The sequence below is a fragment of the Gadus morhua genome, chromosome 7 (genome assembly GCF_902167405.1).
Source record: "Gadus morhua chromosome 7, gadMor3.0, whole genome shotgun sequence".
NCBI lineage: Eukaryota > Metazoa > Chordata > Actinopteri > Gadiformes > Gadidae > Gadus > Gadus morhua.
Window position 1 is genome coordinate 431,079 of NC_044054.1, and position 20,521 is coordinate 451,599.

The 20,521-nt window shown below is 42.4% G+C and overlaps 1 long non-coding RNA gene across 1 annotated transcript; it reads right to left on the reverse strand.

Annotated features, from left to right (window-relative positions):
• Positions 1-5,705: 5,705 nt before the first annotated feature.
• On the reverse strand, positions 5,706-13,539 carry LOC115546452 (uncharacterized). Its single transcript, XR_003977221.1, has 3 exons — positions 13,473-13,539; positions 6,817-6,884; positions 5,706-5,749 (listed from the first exon to the last, which is right to left on the reverse strand). It is a non-coding gene; the product is annotated as an uncharacterized LOC115546452 (long non-coding RNA).
• Positions 13,540-20,521: the final 6,982 nt, after the last annotated feature.

The following is a 20,521-nucleotide window of genomic DNA, read 5'->3' on the forward strand; positions in this document are numbered from 1 at the left end:
ACACATCAGCTCAGCCACAATATATAAATCAATATATACACCTCAACACACACACATTAACACACATCAGCTCAGCCACAATATATTAATTAATATATACACCTCCACACACACACATTAACACACATCAGCTCAGCCACAATATATTAATTAATATATACACCTCCACACACACATTAACACACATCAGCTCAGCCACAATATATGAATTAATATATACACCTCCACACTATAGGGTTTCCGATACCTTAACACTTTACACAGGAAGTGGAGGAAATGCCTCCGAAAAAGTCCGCGAAAGAGTTCGTTACTGATGAGGAATACGTGACTGTCAATGTCCTAACAGAAATGTTAGAACAACAGAAAGTGTTCTTTAAAGACATGATGGACCTCCAGGAAAAGAATTTTAAAACGTTTCTACAAATATTCATGGAGACAACAAACAAGCGAGTCGACAACCTCGTAAAAGACTTCACGGAATATAAACAGAGCCTGGACTACACACAAACTCAGGTGGATATGCAGAAAAAGACCAGCGACGAGATTGCAATAATGTGCAGAGATACACGCAGAGACATAAACACAGTAAGCGAATCTGCACTATCACTGGATGGTAAAACTGACTATCTCGAGGGGCAATCCAAAAGGAACAACATCATCATTGACGGCATTCCGGAGTCGCAACGTGAAAGCTGGGAGGAAACAGAGAACAAGGTCCGCCGGACTCTAGCTGAAAAGTTGGAAATGGACGAGGGACGGATCGAGGTGGAGCGAGCCCACCGGACGGGGGATCCGACAACAGCAGGAGACCGACACAGACCGATCGTCGTCAGGTTTTTAAGATGAAAGGACAAGGTGGCCGTTATGGCAAGAGCAAACAAGCTAAGAGGCACGAACATCTACCTTAACGAGGACTACTCTGAAGCTGTAAGGCTGAAACGAAAGGAACTCATCCCAATCATGAAGGCTGAAAGATCAAAGGGAAACATTGCCTACATCCGCTATAATAGACTCATTGTTCACCCTCCCTCCCAAAGGACTGTCGGAGGGGAAAGATCAGCCAAGAATACGGGTTCGTAACTTCGGGCAGGCACGCACACACACTGTGGGTACTGAATATTAATCTTCCTTCACCATGTTTATGCCAACACTTCCCAAGAAAGGGCTTAAAATAGCTCATGTAAACATCTGTAGCTTAAGAAATAAAGTTCAGGACATAGATAACCTGTTAACGACTGACACAATTCATATTCTAGCCATCTCTGAAACTCATCTAGATAATACATTTGATGATGCTACAGTGGAGATACAAGAATACAGCATTTATAGAAAGGACAGGGACCTATATGGAGGGGGAGTTGCAATGTACATTCAAAGCCACATCCCTGTTAAGCTCAGAAATGATCTAATGTCATGTGATGTTGAAATGCTATGGCTACAGGTTAATTTACCCCACCTAAAACCTATATTACTGGGATGCTGTTATAGGCCACCAAGCTCCAGCAGTCAGTATCTTGATAATCTGTGTGAAATGTTTTATAGAGCGTGCGATGAAAAAAGAGAAATCTATGTCCTGGGAGACCTAAACATAAATTTTCTTGCGTCAAGCTTTCCTCTGAAAAAGAAAATTCGGTAACCCTTCCTTTTACAGTCCCCTAATTACTAGGTATTTACCCGGTACATACATGGTAAATCATAGTGTATTACTGGGTAATTACCACTGGTAATAAGAAGGTAAATACAGAGGTAGTTACCCGGCAAATACATGGTAAATCATAGTGTATTACTGGGTAATTACCACTGGTAATAAGAAAGGAATTATCCAGTAAATTATAGTGTATTACTGTGTAATTACCACTGGTAATAAGAAGGTAAATACAGAGGAATTACAGCTGAAGTACTAAGTAAAACCTCCACTATTACCCATCAACTCAACTAAGTAGCGTGTAGTTGTAACTGTTTTAGGTTGGTAATAACTCCGATATTGTGTACTTCCTAGGAAATTAGGCAACCAATTCTTAGAAACACTTATTATCCAAGGTTTATGTTCTTAACAGCCGAAGTTTAATGATGTACTATCTAAAAATTAGCATAGTACTTTCTAATAAAATACTTTTTCTTAGTTATTATTCGTAGCTACACCCATTTAGAAAGGGTTTATTCGATTTACCACTATGGAATTACTTACCTGGTAACAACCTCTGCATGAACAGTTTTCCTCTAGTGTTATGGTACATCTTCTTAAATACTGGGTACAAAGCCGTTTGTTTCCATGGTATTACCAGGTTCTTACCATATAATTTATAATAGATACATTCCATTATCCATGCAGTCAACACAAACTTGTACCATGTACGTTCTGCGACGTTACCAAGTAAAACACACCAATTTACCCAGTAATTAAGCTGAAACTGTACTGTAAAAGGAAGCCTTGTTTGTTTCCATGGTATTACCAGGTTCTTACCATATAATTTGTAATACATTATTCCCTTTTCCATGCAGTCAACACAAACTTGTACCATGTACGTTCTGCAACGTTACCAAGTAAAACACGACAATTTACCCAGTAATTAACCTGAAACTGTACTGTAAAAGGAAGCCTCGTTTGTTTCCATGGTATTACCAGGTTCTTACCATATAATTTGTAATACATTATTCCCTTTTCCATGCAGTCAACACAAACTTGTACCATGTACGTTCTGCGACGTTACCAAGTAAAACACGACAATTTACCCAGTAATTAAGCTGAAACTGTACTGTAAAAGGAAGCCTCGTTTGTTTCCATGGTATTACCAGGTTCTTACCATATAATTTGTAATACATTATTCCCTTTTCCATGCAGTCAACACAAACTTGTACCATGTACGTTCTGCGACGTTACCAAGGAAAACACGACAATTTACCCAGTAAGTAAGCTGAAACTGTACTGTAAAAGGAAGCCTCGTTTGTTTCCATGGTATTACCAGGCTCTTACCATATAAGTTGTAACTGGTTAATCCCTTTTCCATGCAATCAACACAAACCATATATGTTCTGCAACATCGTTCACCAGTAGTTAAGCACTTTAATTGTTGTTATAAAACCCCAAACCACTGTTGATGAAAGACATATTAAAATTAAACAAAATCAAAGGCTTATCTTTCAAACAATGCATATCTCACAAACAGGCACTGAACACTGAAGAAATCGGACAAAAAAAAGAGCCGTCCACATCAACTCAATTTAAATGTTACTGATGGTGTTTTCATAAAACACATGACAGTGTTATGGCAAGTGACCACAAGGAAGACTGCTTCAACCTCTACAATTTGAATAAGTGGTGAATGCCATGCAGCAATCTGCCTATGGGAGCATCTTTGTGGTCATTCGCAAACCAATGAGTCCACTCGATGAATGAGAGATGACTCTTTAGTGTCTTCTCTGTGAGGTATATCTGCAGTCTCCACATCTGGGATTTGAAGGCTGACCAAGACCTGACCAGGTACCTCCAAATCTCCCCTTCAAGAATCAGAAGACAAGAAAATAAACATTAGGACTGTCAATTAATGAACATTTCTAGAACATGTAGAACTCAAAGATTATTTTGTTTATCAGTTAAGAAAGGATGCTGGTCCTCTGGCCATTGTGTTTGGTCATATTGAAAAGAGAAAAAGGCATAGCCATAAATACAGTTAAAGGTTGGGTAGGTGATTCGCTTTTTTGGCCATTTTTGCAAAATTACTTGAAATCCTTATCATAACCCGCTTACAGCCACTGAGTTAGAAGTACTGACATGAAAATTAAACAAGTCAATCATCTGTGGAACGGGCAGGGCTCGAAAAACTCCAGCCAATCATTTGGATTGCCACCTCGTTGCATTGGACAGTAAGTACGTCAATCAACGGTCGTACTGCACTCCCCCTCCCCCGCGCCCCGTGCGCGACCCCTTCGTGCAGTACTCGTGACCCAGAGCTCGTGACCCAGAGCAAGCTCCTGTTTGTTGTTATCCTGCGGTAGCTACTGGAACTAGTTAATCCACATTTGGACCTAGCAGTAGAAGACAATTTCAATGGCAGACAAGACGCCACCATCCCCACCACCACCACCACCACCAGCAAAGAGAAGGAAAACTCTTTTTCAGAGAGTAATTGATAATAAAAACGCTGAAAGAGAAAAACTGAAATCGAGAATAATCCTAGGCGCTGCTTTCGAACGTTTCGAACGAAGGGTCTAAAAACCGATGCTTGTGTGGCGGTTGACCTAGTTTCAAAGTTTATACCGTTTATACTCGGTAATACCGGTGTTGAGACGAGTGTATTACTCGTTGTGAAAATGTCCACACCGCAGCAACCCTAGTGAAAACCAGGACTTCCAATACAATTATATGAAACAAACATACATTTTCTAAAAATAGTAATGATTTATGTGACCGTTTAATGTTTATAACATCTGGTGCAACCATAGCCGCGAGAACGTATTCTCAGCAGGGGGTGCTGGAAAAAAAAAACTCAGCCTGCACTAGACTCGCAACTCGTTACATTGATAAAAAAAGATATATAGCAGCGCAGCTCAATTACACCAGTGCATGCGCGCACAGTTGAAAATCGATCGTTGTGTTCACTTCCTTCACACCATGGTTCACATCCAGCTGCTCACAGAACAAGTTTAGCGCACCACCGCTACCCTCACACTTTTTCATATAACCTTTTTTCAGCACTAGGTCATATGAGCATTAAATAAATGCTGCGTCTCAAAATGCCTTGGACAGCAGCGAGGATGACTCGCTTTGCCACGGGCCGAAACAGTTCGGAGCGACCACAGCCAGAGCGAACACAGCGGGGCAGAGGAGTGTCAGGAATAGTCTTTGGTGTACACATCAGTACGGCCTATTTTCACTACTGTTTAGTGGCAATGCAGTGTTTTATTCTATGCCTTTTTATTTTCGTATAGCCGATTATTTCAATGAATACAATTTATTTATTCATAAAAACAAGATCTGGTCTTCAAATCTTTTTTCCAAATATAGGTCGTCTTACAATGGGGTTTGTGTTTATATTCGGACCAATACGGTACAGCGGGCGCTCACATGACTGTGTCCTTGGTAAACGGTTAAGCATTTCCTGGTGCATAATGTGACGCTTCAGAACCTAAAATCCCGTTTCTCCCCGTTGACACGACCAGGGGCGCCGAAAAGGGGAGGTAAAGGAGACGGATTCTAGGGGCCCATGATGGAGGGGGGCCCAGAGAGGCCCCTAATGATGATGAAATTATAATACAGAAGGCCCTGTAAAGATTATTTTCATGGGGCCCAAAATCCCTAGCGGCGCCCCTGGACACGACAACACATAACCGGCGTTTTCAGAAATCTCCACTTTGGCCGGAGTTTTTAGAAATGATCGTTTTCTGTGATAAGACAGGGCCTCGGACAGGGGGTGTTGCAGCACCCCCAAAACCCCTACTTCCCGTGGTACTGGGTGCAACTTACAGCTGAATGTAGTGCCATGTTGTTAAACGAAAACCTACGCTAGCCTGGCTCGCTCTCGCGCATCTCTGTTTGCGCTCGTGCATGATTGCGCGTCCAGGTACTTGGAATGGGTGGAGTAAGAGTCAGCGTTGAAGGAGAGGGGGTAGGACCATTTGAGTTGTGTATTTTCAAAATCTGCTGGCGTTTCGCAAATCGCATACCCAACCTTTAAGTTGTTTGTTGTAATTTAGGAAGAACTTACCATTTCGTGCAGGATTGCCACCTAACTTTCACTTCTGCTCTTCCCTAAAAGGAATGACATTAGAACAAATTATAATTAAGAAATAACATGCAGTAGTTATGAGGGAAAGAAGCATTTGTTAAATATATCTGTAGTATGAAATTGCTTAATGTATTTTATAATTCATCCATTTCCAAAAAACCCCTATGAGAGCAAAGCTGAAAAAACACGCCCGATGGTGTTGGTAGACAGCTGCGTAGATTAACATGAGAGTGTTTGTGTTCTGCGACACGCACAAGTAAAAAAAAACACATCAGATAAGCCATCACAGTTGGCTACATCCAGCCTAGTGATAAATATTTAGAGCTAAAACTACAGCTAGGACAAACCCTGCACTCTGCTTCTGCTTATGTTCACCATTTCAGTGACTTTATTTTAGAGAGGTTCACTAGCATTTAATGGAAGTGTAATCAACAGCTGTAGCTTACATGTTGCAAGTGCTGGTGATGACTCATCTATTTTGTTGTATCTTTGCCTTTTAGGTGTGTTGATTCGTGTAAATATGTAGAGGCGACTACAGCGCACATAGATAAAAGAGCATTCTGCACTGCTCCTCTCCTATTTTCTCTTACAAACCAATCCAATCAATCAGCTTGGGTGCAAAAATCACAGAGGGGTAGCCCCAATGTAAAATTTATATTGGGGAAACTGAAAGAATCAACTGATTGTTGGGCTGCCTCATTATCCTTTCAGCCTGAAAGCCTGCTGAAGGCTGCCCTCTCCATATAAAAACAATTGGACAGCCAGTGCTTCATTAGAAGTATTACCGTTGATCATGAGTAGAGGCCTTGATTGAGTGATAAAAAAATCGTCATGATTTGAAACTCAGTTGACAATAGGAAAGACATGACGAATCAGATCCGACTAGTTAAATTCTTAGTCGGAGACAGCCCTTCACTGCACAATTATTTTTTGTGTTTTGAAACATCAAAGGACTACAATTTGCGTTTTCTTATATAATCCTCAGATAACACTGTGTTGTAGAATGAAAAATAAATCGATTGTGAACCTTAAATGTTTTCCCATTGTATTTTACTAGAACACCCAGAGGAAGAAAGCAGAACATACTTACATTTGCAACTCTTTTTCTCAAAATCCTATCATACAGGAACACCTTCTGTGTCCTGTGTTTGCGGCATTCTAAATAAAAAAAAGAAAAAGTACAAAACGAATTAGACACCCAAGTATTAAGAGTTCTAAAGCAGCAGCTCTAACAATTTCATTTTTGGGTAGTTGACTTCTACCAGTTAAACGGTTTAAAATAATACTACAGTATGTTATACATGTCAATCAACTTATGGTGACATGTGCACCCGGAAAACTAACCACATGTGCAGGTTGAACTTGTGTATTTACAAAGTTTTGCCGTTTTACTTGCAAAGGTTTTTTTGCTCTTACTTACAGGACATACTAATTTATATATATATATATATATATATATATATATATATATATATATATATATATATATATATATATATATATACATACATACATACATATACATATATATACATACTAGAGCTGTCAGTTAAACGCGTTATTAACGGCGTTAACGCAAACCAATTTTAACGGCGTCAATTTTTTTATCGCGCGATTAACGCAGATCTTTTATTAAAAAAATATATATATATATATATATATATATTTTTTTTTTTTTTTCCTTTGGCTCAAAACAAAGAAGCAGTAGCCTGACTGCTATGTTCAAATTACATTTGTTCAAAGCAGTCTAAACGACTGCTTAGATTTTGATTGCACTATAGGCTCTTTTTTTGTATCTTCCTGTTTTGATCAGTATATGCCAATGTTGTTATCAATAAAAAATCATTTGCACAAGGCAAGCCGATGCACTTCACCATGTTGATAAGAGAATTAAAACGAGAAGAATTAATGGGACAAAGAAATCAAGGGATATTTAGCATATAAAACTAATTTGCGATTAATCGCGATTAATGTGAGTTAACTATGACATTAATGCGATTAATCAAGATTAAATATTTTAATCGCTTGACAGCTCTAATACATACATATACATATATATACATATATAATCATATACATATATGAATATTAAAACATTTCAAGACATCTTGACAATATTCAATTTCATTTTTTTTTTTTGTGTGTGCATTTCTCCCATAAAGACTCGATCACTGATAAGTATGAACAGGATTTATTTAAATAACGACATGGGAATATTTTGCATGGTAAATCTTTGGCATGAGCCCCGTCACTGATCCAGGGTGACGTGCGGACTCGGCGTATCCTGCCAGGACTAGCAGGGGCGGAGCCTTCCCCAAAAGAGAGGACGTAGGCCTACGCCGGAAATAGGTGATAACTCGGCATGTCCTGCCGGGACTGGCAGGGGCGGAGCCGACCCCAAAAATAGAATAGCGAAAGGGGGTAATGAGACCATACATACCCGCGTAGAAGAAGTGGACAAGGATCTATACTGCTTCTGGAAGATAAAAGGCATACCCAATATACGACATATTAAGAGTCAATCATACATACCGTAAAACGATAAGCTTAAGACCGTCAGCGAGATCGATGAATCACGTAAAAGCAGTTGACTTAAAATACCTCAGCGAGATCAATTACAATTTAGAGCACTCTGCAGCTGTTACGCAGCGAGCCACGAGTGCTTTCGTGCTGTACCAACTGCCGTGGTCGATTCACTCTCCGGGTTCGCTGCGTGACCTGAGTGCTTTCGCGTTGAACCACCGATGTGGTCAACAAACTCACGAGTGCCCTTGATGTGCCACCGACGTGGTCACGCACTCACCGGTGTTGCTGCAGCAAATATTGTGTACTTCCGTGTTGAACACCGACGTGGTCAACGAAATCACGAGTGCCCTTGCTGTGCCACCGACGTGGTCACGCACTCACCGGTGTTGCTGCAGCAAATATTGTGAACTTCCGTGTTGAACACCGACATGGTCAATGAACTCCGAGTGCCCTGCACTTGAGCTTTTGATATTATGCCACCGACGTGGTAATTAAATTTGCATGTGCCTGAGTTGTGCCCACCGACGTGGTCAACGCACTACCATGGTTGCTGCAGCGAACATGAAGTTCTGTGTTGTACCGCACCGACGTGCGCAACGAACTCACGAGTGCTTGAGTTGTTCCCACCGACGTGGGCAACGCACTCACCGGATTTGCTGCAGCGAACGTAGAGTTCTGTGTTGTACCGCACCGACGTGCGCAACGAACTCACGAGTGCTTGAGTTGTTCCCACCGACGTGGGCAACGCACTCACCGGGGTTACTGCAGTCAAACCATGAGTACTAGATAACGTGCCACCGACGTGGTCATACTCACGAGTGCCCTTGATGTGCCACCGACGTGGTCACGCACTCACCGGGTTTGCCACTGTAACCTTGAGTTTTATTTTCCTATGTTACGCCACTTTCGTGACAGCGAACTCAAGAGTGTTTTCTAGATGATCCGCCGACGTGGTCACACTCGCCGGGGTTGCTGCAGGTTAACCTGAGTTATGAAACCGAATTTTGCTTTATGAATTTAGTACCTGATAACCACCACCGCCGGTAGTTGCAAATAGTGTTGCTTTTGGCAATGAAAATTATGACTAAGAGTCGTCATCAACAAACCTTTATCGTGTGACAAAAACGAGACTGGACGCAACGTGGATGCTGGGTGTGTGACAATAGCTGTGATTAAATGCATAGTACAATATAGTTGGCGAATAAAACAAGACAAAAAAGTGTTTTACGAAAATAAGACTGCTAAAATGTCTCTTCATTTTCGTTGACCTAAACTAGGCGATAAAGACTTATAACGTTATTTTGTTCAACTGGAACTTCAACTGTTCCAGACATAACATCGATTTTCAACCGTTTACCTTATTTAACAAAACTACGCACTTGTAACTTCGATAACATCTAAATGGAATTACGATAACACTGGAAAGAGTATGAATGTAACTAAAACTAATAAAAACTAAAATGACAGCTTGACACAAGACTAGACCAACACTAGAAAGGAAACAGGCCACCAAAAACAGCTATGGTTGCAAAACGTGTAAAACCTGTCTTAACCGACGTTAGAGAGCATCGTGTGCGCTTGAAGAAAGAACCTTGAATTCGACCGGATGTAGGACGTCGAGTTCTGTGTTGTACCGCACAGACGTGTGCAACGAACTCACGACTAGTGCCTGAGTTGTGCCCCAGTTGTGCGTTGACGTGGTCAACGCACTCACCGGGGTTACTGCAGTCAACCATGAGTAATAGATAACGTGCCGCCGACGTGGTTATAGTCACGAGTGCCCGAGTTGTTACCGCTGCGCTTTGGTCAACGCACTCACCGGGGTCGCCGCTGCGAACCTTGAGTTTTATTTTTTCCATGATATGCCACCAACGTGACACCGAACTCAAAGAGTGTTTTCTAGATGATCCACCGACGTGGTCGAACTCGCCTGGGTTGCTGTAGGTTAACCTTGAGTTATATAGCCGAATTTTGCTTTATGAGTTTAGTACCTGATAACCACCACCACCAGTAGTTGCAAATAGTGTTGCTTTTGACACCGAAAATTATGACTAAATGTCGTCATCAACAAACCTTTATCGCGTGAGGAAAACAATGCTGGTCATATGACAATAACTATCATTAAATACGTAGTGCAATGTTGTTGGCGAATACAAACGAGACTGAAAGTGTTTTACAAAATAAGACTGCTAAAATGTCTTCATTTCCGTTGACCTAAACTAGGCGATAAACTGTAATAACGTTTTGTCCAAACGGAACCTCAACTGTTTAAGACATAACAACATCAATTTTCGGCCGTTTACCTTATTTAACAAATCTACGCACTTGTATCTTTGATAATACCTAAACGGAATTTCAATATGTTGCATATTCTTGAAGAAAGTTGTCCAATCCCGGGATGCTTTTAACTGACTTCATTTATTATAAAGTCTGCATGTTTCGGTATGGTAACTGAAGCTTAACAGAGGGAATTGTATCCAACGCGTGTGAGAGGAAAATACCGTGATCTACTTCAAGCCCCCGGGCTTAGGCCCGGGGTGGCTCTCTGCCGTCTACCTATTGATCTCTGGCCTCTCGAGTTCGAAACCACCCGCTAGAGAGGACGTCAAGTGGGCGTGGCCTAGTGGGCGTGGCCGGGGTGGCGTAAAGGCTTCGGCTCCTTCTGTGGTGGAGCAGCCTTCAATAAGGTCTTGCTCCCCTTGTGGCTATGTGAGAGAAATGCAGCTTCTTAAAATGCTTATCACATATCACTAGAAAGAGTATGAACGTGTCTAAACTAATAAAAACAAAAGTGACACCTTGACACAAAGACTAAAACTAGAATGGAAACAGGCCGCCAAAAACAGCTGTAGTAGCAAACGTGATAAACCTGCCTTAACCGACGTTAGAGCATCGTGTGCGCTTGAAGGAAGAACCATGAATTCGACCGGATGTAGGATTCGTAAGCTGTGGAAGACCGCCTTCCCAGCCGTTTGATAGACGCGACCGGCAACCCTTGTTCAGCGGCTGCCGCTCCAATCCGGAAGCAGTGGCCAATGTAGAGGGGAGATGGTGGGCCGCACCCTTCTACCACCGTCGCGAGATTGACTCTGAACCACCCTTTAGTCATTGGCAGGCCGCAAATAAACAGGTGATTCGGGGACGTGCGTTGCCGAAGCTTGAGATAAAGGAACATGGAAGCGTAAGGACAGAGAGTTGTTGATTCTTGAAATGATAATAGTAACAGCTGCTCCTAGGCTATCGCTTTTAGATGAAAAATGCCTTGCAGAGAAGGTGACATCAGCGAAAGTCAGGCCCCGTGTAGGGGAAAAAGTCTGAGTAGGAGACGTGTACGCATTTGCGCATAAACCCAAGAACACATAAACCCGAGAATGCCTAAACCCGTAGAACGCATGAACCCGTAGAACGCATGACCCGTAGAACACATGAACCCGTAGAACGCTGTGAGAAACACTGACTCGAGTAATATGTTAAAATAAGGATGAAAACTCCCAGAGAGAGCACGCTAATCTATTCAAAATATCGAGTGAGTTGGAGTGGCCAACACACATAAATAATTGTAATACACCAAAATTGTTAACTGACATACATGGCTAAACAAGCAAATGAAAAATTAAATACCCCATGTAGGGGAAAAAGTCTGAGTAGGAGACGTGTACGCATGGACGCATGAACGCATGAACCCGAGAACGCATGAACCCGTAGAACTGTGAGAAAACACCGTCTCGAGTAATATGTTAAAATAAGGATGAAATCTCCCAGCTCTGAGAGAGCACACTAATCTTTTTGAAATATCGAGTGAGTTGGAGTGGCCTACACACGTAAATAATTGTAATAGGCCTACACCAACATTGTTAACTGTCATACGTAGCTAAACGAGCAAATGAAAAATTAAGTACCAACGCGACTGAAGCTATTTACAATAAGACTATAATATATAAAATGATACCATAATGTACCTGTTCTTTGTCTTTGGATCTTTTGATAAATTGAACGATATGTGAATCGCATTGCGAGCAGAGGAACGTGAGAGTTAGTGAGCAGCAGCTGAACCAATCTAAAAGGCCCTTCGTCAATAAAAACCTTTTAGTAATAATCAGTTACCACAGTGCCTAAAACCCATCAACTTCATTCATGTTAAAGTGAAGGGAAAAACCTCAGACACAAGGAGTTAACCGAACATATAAAGATATGTATAAAGATAATTATGAACCTTTGATTGCGAACGTAGAGTTCTGTGTTGTACCACACCGACGTGTGCAACGAACTCAACGAATTCAACCGGATGTAAAATCCGTATGCTGTGGAAGACCACCTTCCCAGCCGTTTTGACGCTGCTTTGTTATCGCAAAACATGGTTATACGTTAACGCCGCCATGCTTTGCCCCACAGAACGCTAGCTGCTACGATAGGGTAAAGCTCGAACAGCGCAGACGACTCTGACCTTAGGGCGAACGTACCAGCTTCGACTGGCCATCCCTCAGCAACCATTGCCCTTGGAAGAAACCCCCTAACCCAACCGAGGGAGCCGCATCCTGAAGCTGGACTGGTAGAGCTGTGAGAGAAAATACGCTGCAGGGGCTAACGCGGGGACTGCAGTAGCCATGGTAGCAGGGCACGTGCCAGGTGCATAGCCTGTGAAGGCGGAGGAAGCCGAGCCTGATGGTTGCTGGAAGTAGAAAGGCGCCGTGGCGACCGACGACAGCGGGTTGGGGGCCTGGACCCGTCCGGGAGTTCCGCATGGTGTTTCGACGGCGTCCATCCTGGCGCCAAATGCTTTGCACCAACTCGGCGAGGGTTTGTAGAACCAGGCGGATGTCCGTGTTGGGAACTTGTTGGTGGTGTTGTTGAGGATACCGGGGACCGAAAAGAACGGCTTTCTGCGCTCGCTTGCCGGGACCAGAAGTAGTACGCCGACCAGCACGAATCCGAAGTTATGACCTCTTGGTGTGTATTAACCGACGTAGCAACTAAGCGACGAGATATGCGAGATAATCAGAAGCACAGTAAAGCAGCAGCATGCGTCGAACGAAGACCTGAGCAGCGAAGACATATGTTAGACTACTCTTTATAGAGCAGGTGTAGGCAGGTGATTGGTAGCTGGTGATTGGTGATTGGCGGCCAGCCGCGCGTGATTTGAGTCCTCCTGGTAGAACTACCAGCAAGCTTAACATTTGTTATAGCTAGGTTATTAGACATGAAGAAGAGAGTGAATCAAACCTTTCACCAGTGGGAGAGAAGGCTGAGAGGGGTTGAAGGGTGGAGGGGGAGAAGGCTGAGAAGGGGTGAAGGATAGAGGGGGAGGAGGCTGAGAGGGGTTGAAGGGTGGAGGGGGAGGAGGCTGAGAGGGGTTGAAGGGTGGAGGGGGAGAAGGCTGAGAAGGGGTGAAGGGTGGAGAGGGAGGAGGCTGAGAGGGGGTGAAGGGTGGAGGGAGGAGGCTGAGAGGGGGTGAAGGGTGGAGGGGGAGAAGGCTGAGAGGGGGTGAAGGGTGGAGGGGGAGGAGGCTGAGAGGGGGTGAAGGGTGGAGGGGGAGGAGGCTGAGAGGAGGTGAAGGTTGGAGGGGGAGGAGGCTGAGAAGGGGTGAAGGGTGGAGGAGGCTGAGAGGGGGTGAAGGGTGGAGGTGGCTGAGAGGGGGTGGAGGTTGGAGGGGGAGGAGGCTGAGAGGGGGTGAAGGGTGGAGGAGGCTGAGAGGGGGTGAAGGTTGGAGGGGGAGGAGGCTGAGAGGGGGTGAAGGGTGGAGGGGGAGGAGGCTGAGAGGAGGTGAAGGTTGGAGGGGGAGGAGGCTGAGAAGGGGTGAAGGGTGGAGGAGGCTGAGAGGGGGTGAAGGGTGGAGGTGGCTGAGAGGGGGTGGAGGTTGGAGGGGGAGGAGGCTGAGAGGGGGTGAAGGGTGGAGGAGGCTGAGAGGGGGTGAAGGGTGGAGGAGGCTGAGAGGGGGTGAAGGGTGGAGCTGGCTGAGAGGGGGTGAAGGGTGGAGGAAAAGAAGGCTGAGAGGGGGTGAAGGTTGGAGGGGGAGGAGGCTGAGAGGGGGTGAAGGGTGGAGGGGGAGGAGGCTGAGAGGGGGTGAAGGATGGAGGTGGAACAGAGGGAAAAGGGTGTAGCACAAAGTTGTCTTCGGGTCCTGGTCCTGGCCCTGCTCCAGACCGAGCACTGTCCGCCATTGGCCCAGGCACAGCTGTTGATGCGCCCTGGCAGAGATGCAGCTCTGCAAATACAATATTTAGATAAATAAATAAATCACTTCCAAGGAAAAATAATAGTAAGTAGTTTGAAGACATCCTACAGCAGCGGATTTACTCTTAAAAGCTCAGATAGATGAGGTGGTATATGAGGTTTCAATGCTGCAATGGGCTAGATGTAACACTTATATTTTAGGGATGGGCACGTTTAGTGTATTCCAAGACTCAAGTGATCAGTGCAAATATAATTTTTAGAAAGTAAAATATAAAAGGAAAGTTTAAAATGAGAGTGTTTCTGTTGGTGAGACAGGCGAGGAAAAACCACTACGCTTAATGTCTAGACAGGTATTTTTTTAAATTAAAACAACATGTGAGGCTGGTGGACAGACATTTGAGCTGTATTATCACCTTTACAGTCTACAGAGTACACTTTTTTCCTTGTTTGTCCTCGAATCGATTACTCACGCCCATCCCTATATAAAGATGTATAGACAGTATGTACTGGAGTATATTTATATTAGATGAATGTAGTGAAACAGCACCTATTAACCAATACACTATGGGATAAAAAAGTATAATGTAATCATTTTGAACTAAGATGATCTTACTCTTCAGCAGGTGCTCATAAAGCTTGCCCATTTTTTTAAGAATTTCCCGCACCACTTCATCATTGACCGGGATATGGTGAACCATGTCCCCGTTGATCTCTCCCTTTCGGCCATGTCGTCCCACAAATAGCAAAGGGCAGTACCCTAGAGCATTTAGTTTAGTAACCTGCAAGGTATAGGATGAAGAAGTATATGGAATTACACAGTGACTTGACAAATAAGTATAACACCAAAACAAAAGTTTCAACTTCATGCTCAGCTCTTAGCAGCGAAGCTTTATGCATTCAGTCACAAAATATTTAGATATTATGAACATTATTTTTAGTAGCATATGAATCAATGATAAAGAAATAACCATGATTTGTTACAACCCTAAAGGTAGTTTTTGATCAAAGAATTATCATTTACAAATGTGTAAGAGGGCAAACCCCTTGTTACATTGAAGGGATTAAAACTCACCGATACATGGGCCGACTCCAAGGTCCTGTGTGCGTTTTTGTTGGCCTTCACAGACTTTGCCCAACTTTGCAGATCTTTGCCACTCTGCTGAAGAGGGCAGACACAACTTGCACAGGTCTTCCTCCTCAGCAAATTTGGGGCCCGGCAGGAAGGGCACAGCCTCGTTTTTTTGGCTTTGTAATTCTGCAAATGATGGTGAAATGTTTGCTGTCAGTTCATTACAGTATAAAATACTACAAGTGGTACGTTTTTTCATTCATATATATTGGTTCTATTGCAATTGGAGTGATAGAAGCTATAATATGCAGTCAATACTTGTCATAGTAAAAAGTATTCACCAGTTAAAATGTTTTTATTTTATTGATGCACATTGTAAATATACATTCAAAGACAAATGGCAATTAGGTTAAGTATCCCATTTGGATGTAGGCTACTGTTAGGGCTGCCAGTGGGAAAAGGCAACAATGGTATCAATACCATCATAACATATTGCTGACCATATAATTAGCCAAATGGCAAACAGGATTACCCTATGGACTTTTTATTTTATTAAAATGAAATTGCAAATATAACAAAACAAATACAGTTGTGTATGCAGTGTCTATTTTGATGCATAGGAAATCAAAGCACATCTCAGTCATTGATGCAAGGTAACCATCACACACCACATTAAAGATTACATCGTGACATGATTTAAACATTTAGGAAACATGTTTCTTGTTCATAGCAACGGTCAATATAGTTTATGCAAGGCTCTTCAAATAAATTTACACCAAAATAAAGATTACATTTAAAGATGCAGCCTTTTTCATCCTGTAGCCCTACTAGCTGGCTGTAGGGCTCGGATAGGCTAAAATACGTCTGTGCACATTTATGACAGTGTAGTGTCTTAAATAAATCTGTCAAATTAAATTGCTACTGTACAGCTCTAAACGGGCTACCCACTACATTTGGGCTGATATTATACATTTTTGTGGCGTAGTTTTAGTCCTACTTCTTATTTTTAGTCTCTTAACCATTCAATGCGCGCTCTTACCTGAGGTAAAGCGAAAACTGCAACTTCCGCCAAGCACGACAGTCGGAAGTTCAGGAAACAGATGTACATAACATTGGCTTGTGTAAATAACAAGGATACAATGCTGTGTTAAGGGCAAGAAACGTCACAGATATTTTTTTTAAATCATCGTTAGGGTAAAAACCTAAAAAACGGACATTACACTACTACCGGGATAGGTCCTCTGACTTCCAATGGGACAGGCACCCACGGCGTCTTTCAGCCCGTCCCTAGCAGCCTGACGTCATTGAAACATCTGTCTAGCCATAAACATCGTTCTTATAACTATCAAGTAGGACAGATAGCGTCTATTAGAGCCGATGTCGGGTTGATACATGAATGACCGGAGCAGCTGCTCACAGGAAATCCCAAGAAAGAAGACGCCATAATGTTGTTCAATAGGAGAACATTATTATACGGTTACATACATATCTTATTACACAGGTCTTTTCAATGCCGTGGAACGCTCGGTTCACCCTTCACAACTTCCGGCGTGAATTATATTTGATAATTCATCGTTGCCAAGTATAATTGAATGCTGTCAAGGTAAACGAAGGATTTGTTTGGATACTACGAATGCTGGTAATAAATTAATTGTAAAAAGACACACCATGTGAAGTTAGTATTTTGTTTAGGCAAGTATCCGTGTAATGAGCGTCGCCGGTCATTATCAAAAAAAAGCCGTTATCGCCTGAAGGCAATAATTGTTCTATACATTATCCCTTACATAACCAGCAAAGACAATGGTTTTATACCCATGATTTAAACGGCATGCGAGCTGCTGGTTTCAGCGTCCATAGCAACCATCATAGCAACCATGTTATAATCATTATGTGGAGACGACTGAAATATTCTTCGCCATAACTATCAAACAAAACATCCTTCATATTCGCACATTCGTAAAATGCACATTTCTCGCTAAAAATGTTTACATAAACACTTTTATTGGCGTAACTATGCTAAAATACCATATTTTCCACCCAGAATAAAAAGTATGTCCGCCATTAAATACGGTATGATTTCTAGATGTCATGGCAACGTCCGCTCGCGACACTGGACTTGCGAGGCATCGACGCGGACTTTTCAGATAGCCAAAAACAAGACAATAGATGGCTAGATAAAACATCAAGACATACAATTCTAAAAAGAACAGATGAAGCAGCTACCCTTTTTTCCATCGCGGTTTGCCTACAGAGCAGCGCACCTGCATTTAATATATCCGTGAATTATCACATATCTCAGAATCAAAGGTGAAACGGGTGGCCAAACGCTGTCATATTATCACAGACAATTTTAAGTAGAAACGGGTGGCCAAAAGCTGTCATATTCTTAGTTATCACAGACAATTTTTAACAATAAATGTTCTGTACGGAGCTCCTTAAGGGACAATAGGGAGAAAGCTCTCGGACAGAACCTTAGATGGAAGTCGTGCTTAGTGACAAATCACGACAAATACTTCCAATTGATATGCATGAGTTTGAAAATTGTGCTTTTTGACACAAACATTTAGAAAATACGTGTACCTGATCACATTTCAATAGATTAAATAACGTGACAGTGTCACCTATTTTCGTGAGCCCGGGATACCTGTACGCCGGCCATTATCGCCCGATGAAATATTCTTCGTCATATCTATCAAACCAAACATCCTTCACATTCGCCGAACGACGATTATGAAAGTAAAATGCACATTTCTCGGTAAAAATGTTTACATAAACACTTTTAATGGTGTAACTATGCTAAAATATCATATTTTCCACCCAGGATGAAAAGTATGTCCGCCATTTTCACAGAAGAATATCCTAAAAACTATCCAATAGGAAAGATGCTCACAGCGTCTATTAGAGACGTAGTGAGGCCCCCCCATTCCGTATGCAGAAGACGCCGAAGGGTACCTTTACCGTCACCGACCGACGGAAAAGGGTACCTTTCCCGTCAGTCACCGACGCTAAAGGGCCTTTGCCAACAGTCGGTATTTGACGTTCTCGGAGTGAGACTGTGTTGACCTCCGCAACATCGCCAGACTCCGCCCATCACTGACCCAATCCAGCACTGAAATCCTAGTTCACTCATTTGTCACATCACGCATAGACTACTGCAACGCCCTCCTCACCGGACTCCCCACCAAACTCATCAACAAACTGCAGATCATTCAGAACTCAGCCGCCCGGATCATCACCCGCACCAAATCATCTGACCACATCACCCCTGTCCTCATCCAACTTTACTGGCTCCCAGTACACTACCGCATCCAATACAAAACCCTACTCCTCACCTACAAAGCTCTCCACAACCTAGCCCCCAGTTATCTCTGCGACCTCCTCCAAGAATACACTCCCTCCCGCTCCCTCCGCTCAACCTCTGCTGGACTACTATGTATCCCCACATCACGACTCACTTCAATGGGTGCCCGGTCATTCAGCTGTTCAGCACCCAGGCTCTGGAACTCCCTCCCCCCACACATAAAACAGTCAGACACCATTACAACCTGTTCAAATTCGCACACAACGTCTAACTGATCACTGTTTTGATTGTTTGTTTGTTTTGTTTTGTCTTGTTTTTGTTTTATTTATTACTTATTTATTATGTTTATTTATTTATTTTTTCCACAATGTCTTTGTGTCTTTTTTTTAAACGATTTATGATGACTATATGCTCTGTAAGGTGACCTTGGGTGTCTTGAAAGGCGCCTCTAAATGAAATGTATTATTATTATTATTGGGAAATATTTCGGACCATTGAGACGTCGGAACAATGAGGTGTCGGAATTACGGGCAGGCCCCCTCTCTCTCCCTCTCTCCTCACAGACTATTTCCAGTTCACGTCTGACTTTGACCAGGAAGTGACCTCTCCATCCATTTTGCTTTCGGCATTTCAATTTTAACAGCAGAACCATGAACTACACTGCATTTAGTTTTCATCATTAACTTATATAACGTAAAAAAATAAACATAATAAAATAACAGTTAGAAATCAAATGACAATTGCACTCCTACTTCCGGTGTTGCCAGAACAACACATTGCCGTATTTCAAGTGGCAGCTACATATACACACACACACACACGCACAGAAACACACACACACACACACACACACACACACACACATACACAAACATACACTGTCAGACACATACACCCATACATAACATAATATATACACACACACGCCGACACACACACACACACACACACACACACAGACAGACAGACAGACAGACAGACAGACAGACAGACAGACAGACACAGACACAGTTACAAACACACACACACACACACAGAAATACACAGTCTGACACACACACCCATACATAACATAATCTATACACACACACGCACACACAGTCAGACACACACAAACACACACACACCGATACAAAATATACTGCATAAATAGTGTGTATTTATACTATGTATGCATATGAGTATGTACACATAGGAATGAATACGTGCCTATGTCTGTATGAGTTAATGTCTATGTGTATATAATAAATGAACCAGTTCTATGGTTCATCAGTCCATCTCCAGCCTGTATGTGAGCTCAGCTCCTTCAGTCTGTTGTTGCACAGGTGTCCCTTTGAAGGTTGAGTGCAATGTATGTGTAGAGGGAAATCCAAAAGTGGAATATCTTGGAAGATATTACAAATATATTTAGATATTTCATGTGAGTAATAAGCTCATCATATCTGTATAGATGATATATGATATGTTTATGTCGTTTATATATTGAGGGAGTAAATGCACTTTATACATTTGTCCTTGTTTCAATGCTTTGATTGGGAGAGCCACTCACACACACATGGGATTTCCAATCAACTTTAACTTTAATTATCTTAAACAAAATATGTTCTATTGCTTAGAAAATACACAGCACATGATTCCAATATATTTTTGTCTTTCTATGTTAATCTTTGAAGAAGAGAGAGCGATCACAAAAATAGTCTGAAAGAGAATAAAAAGAAGAAGAGCGCA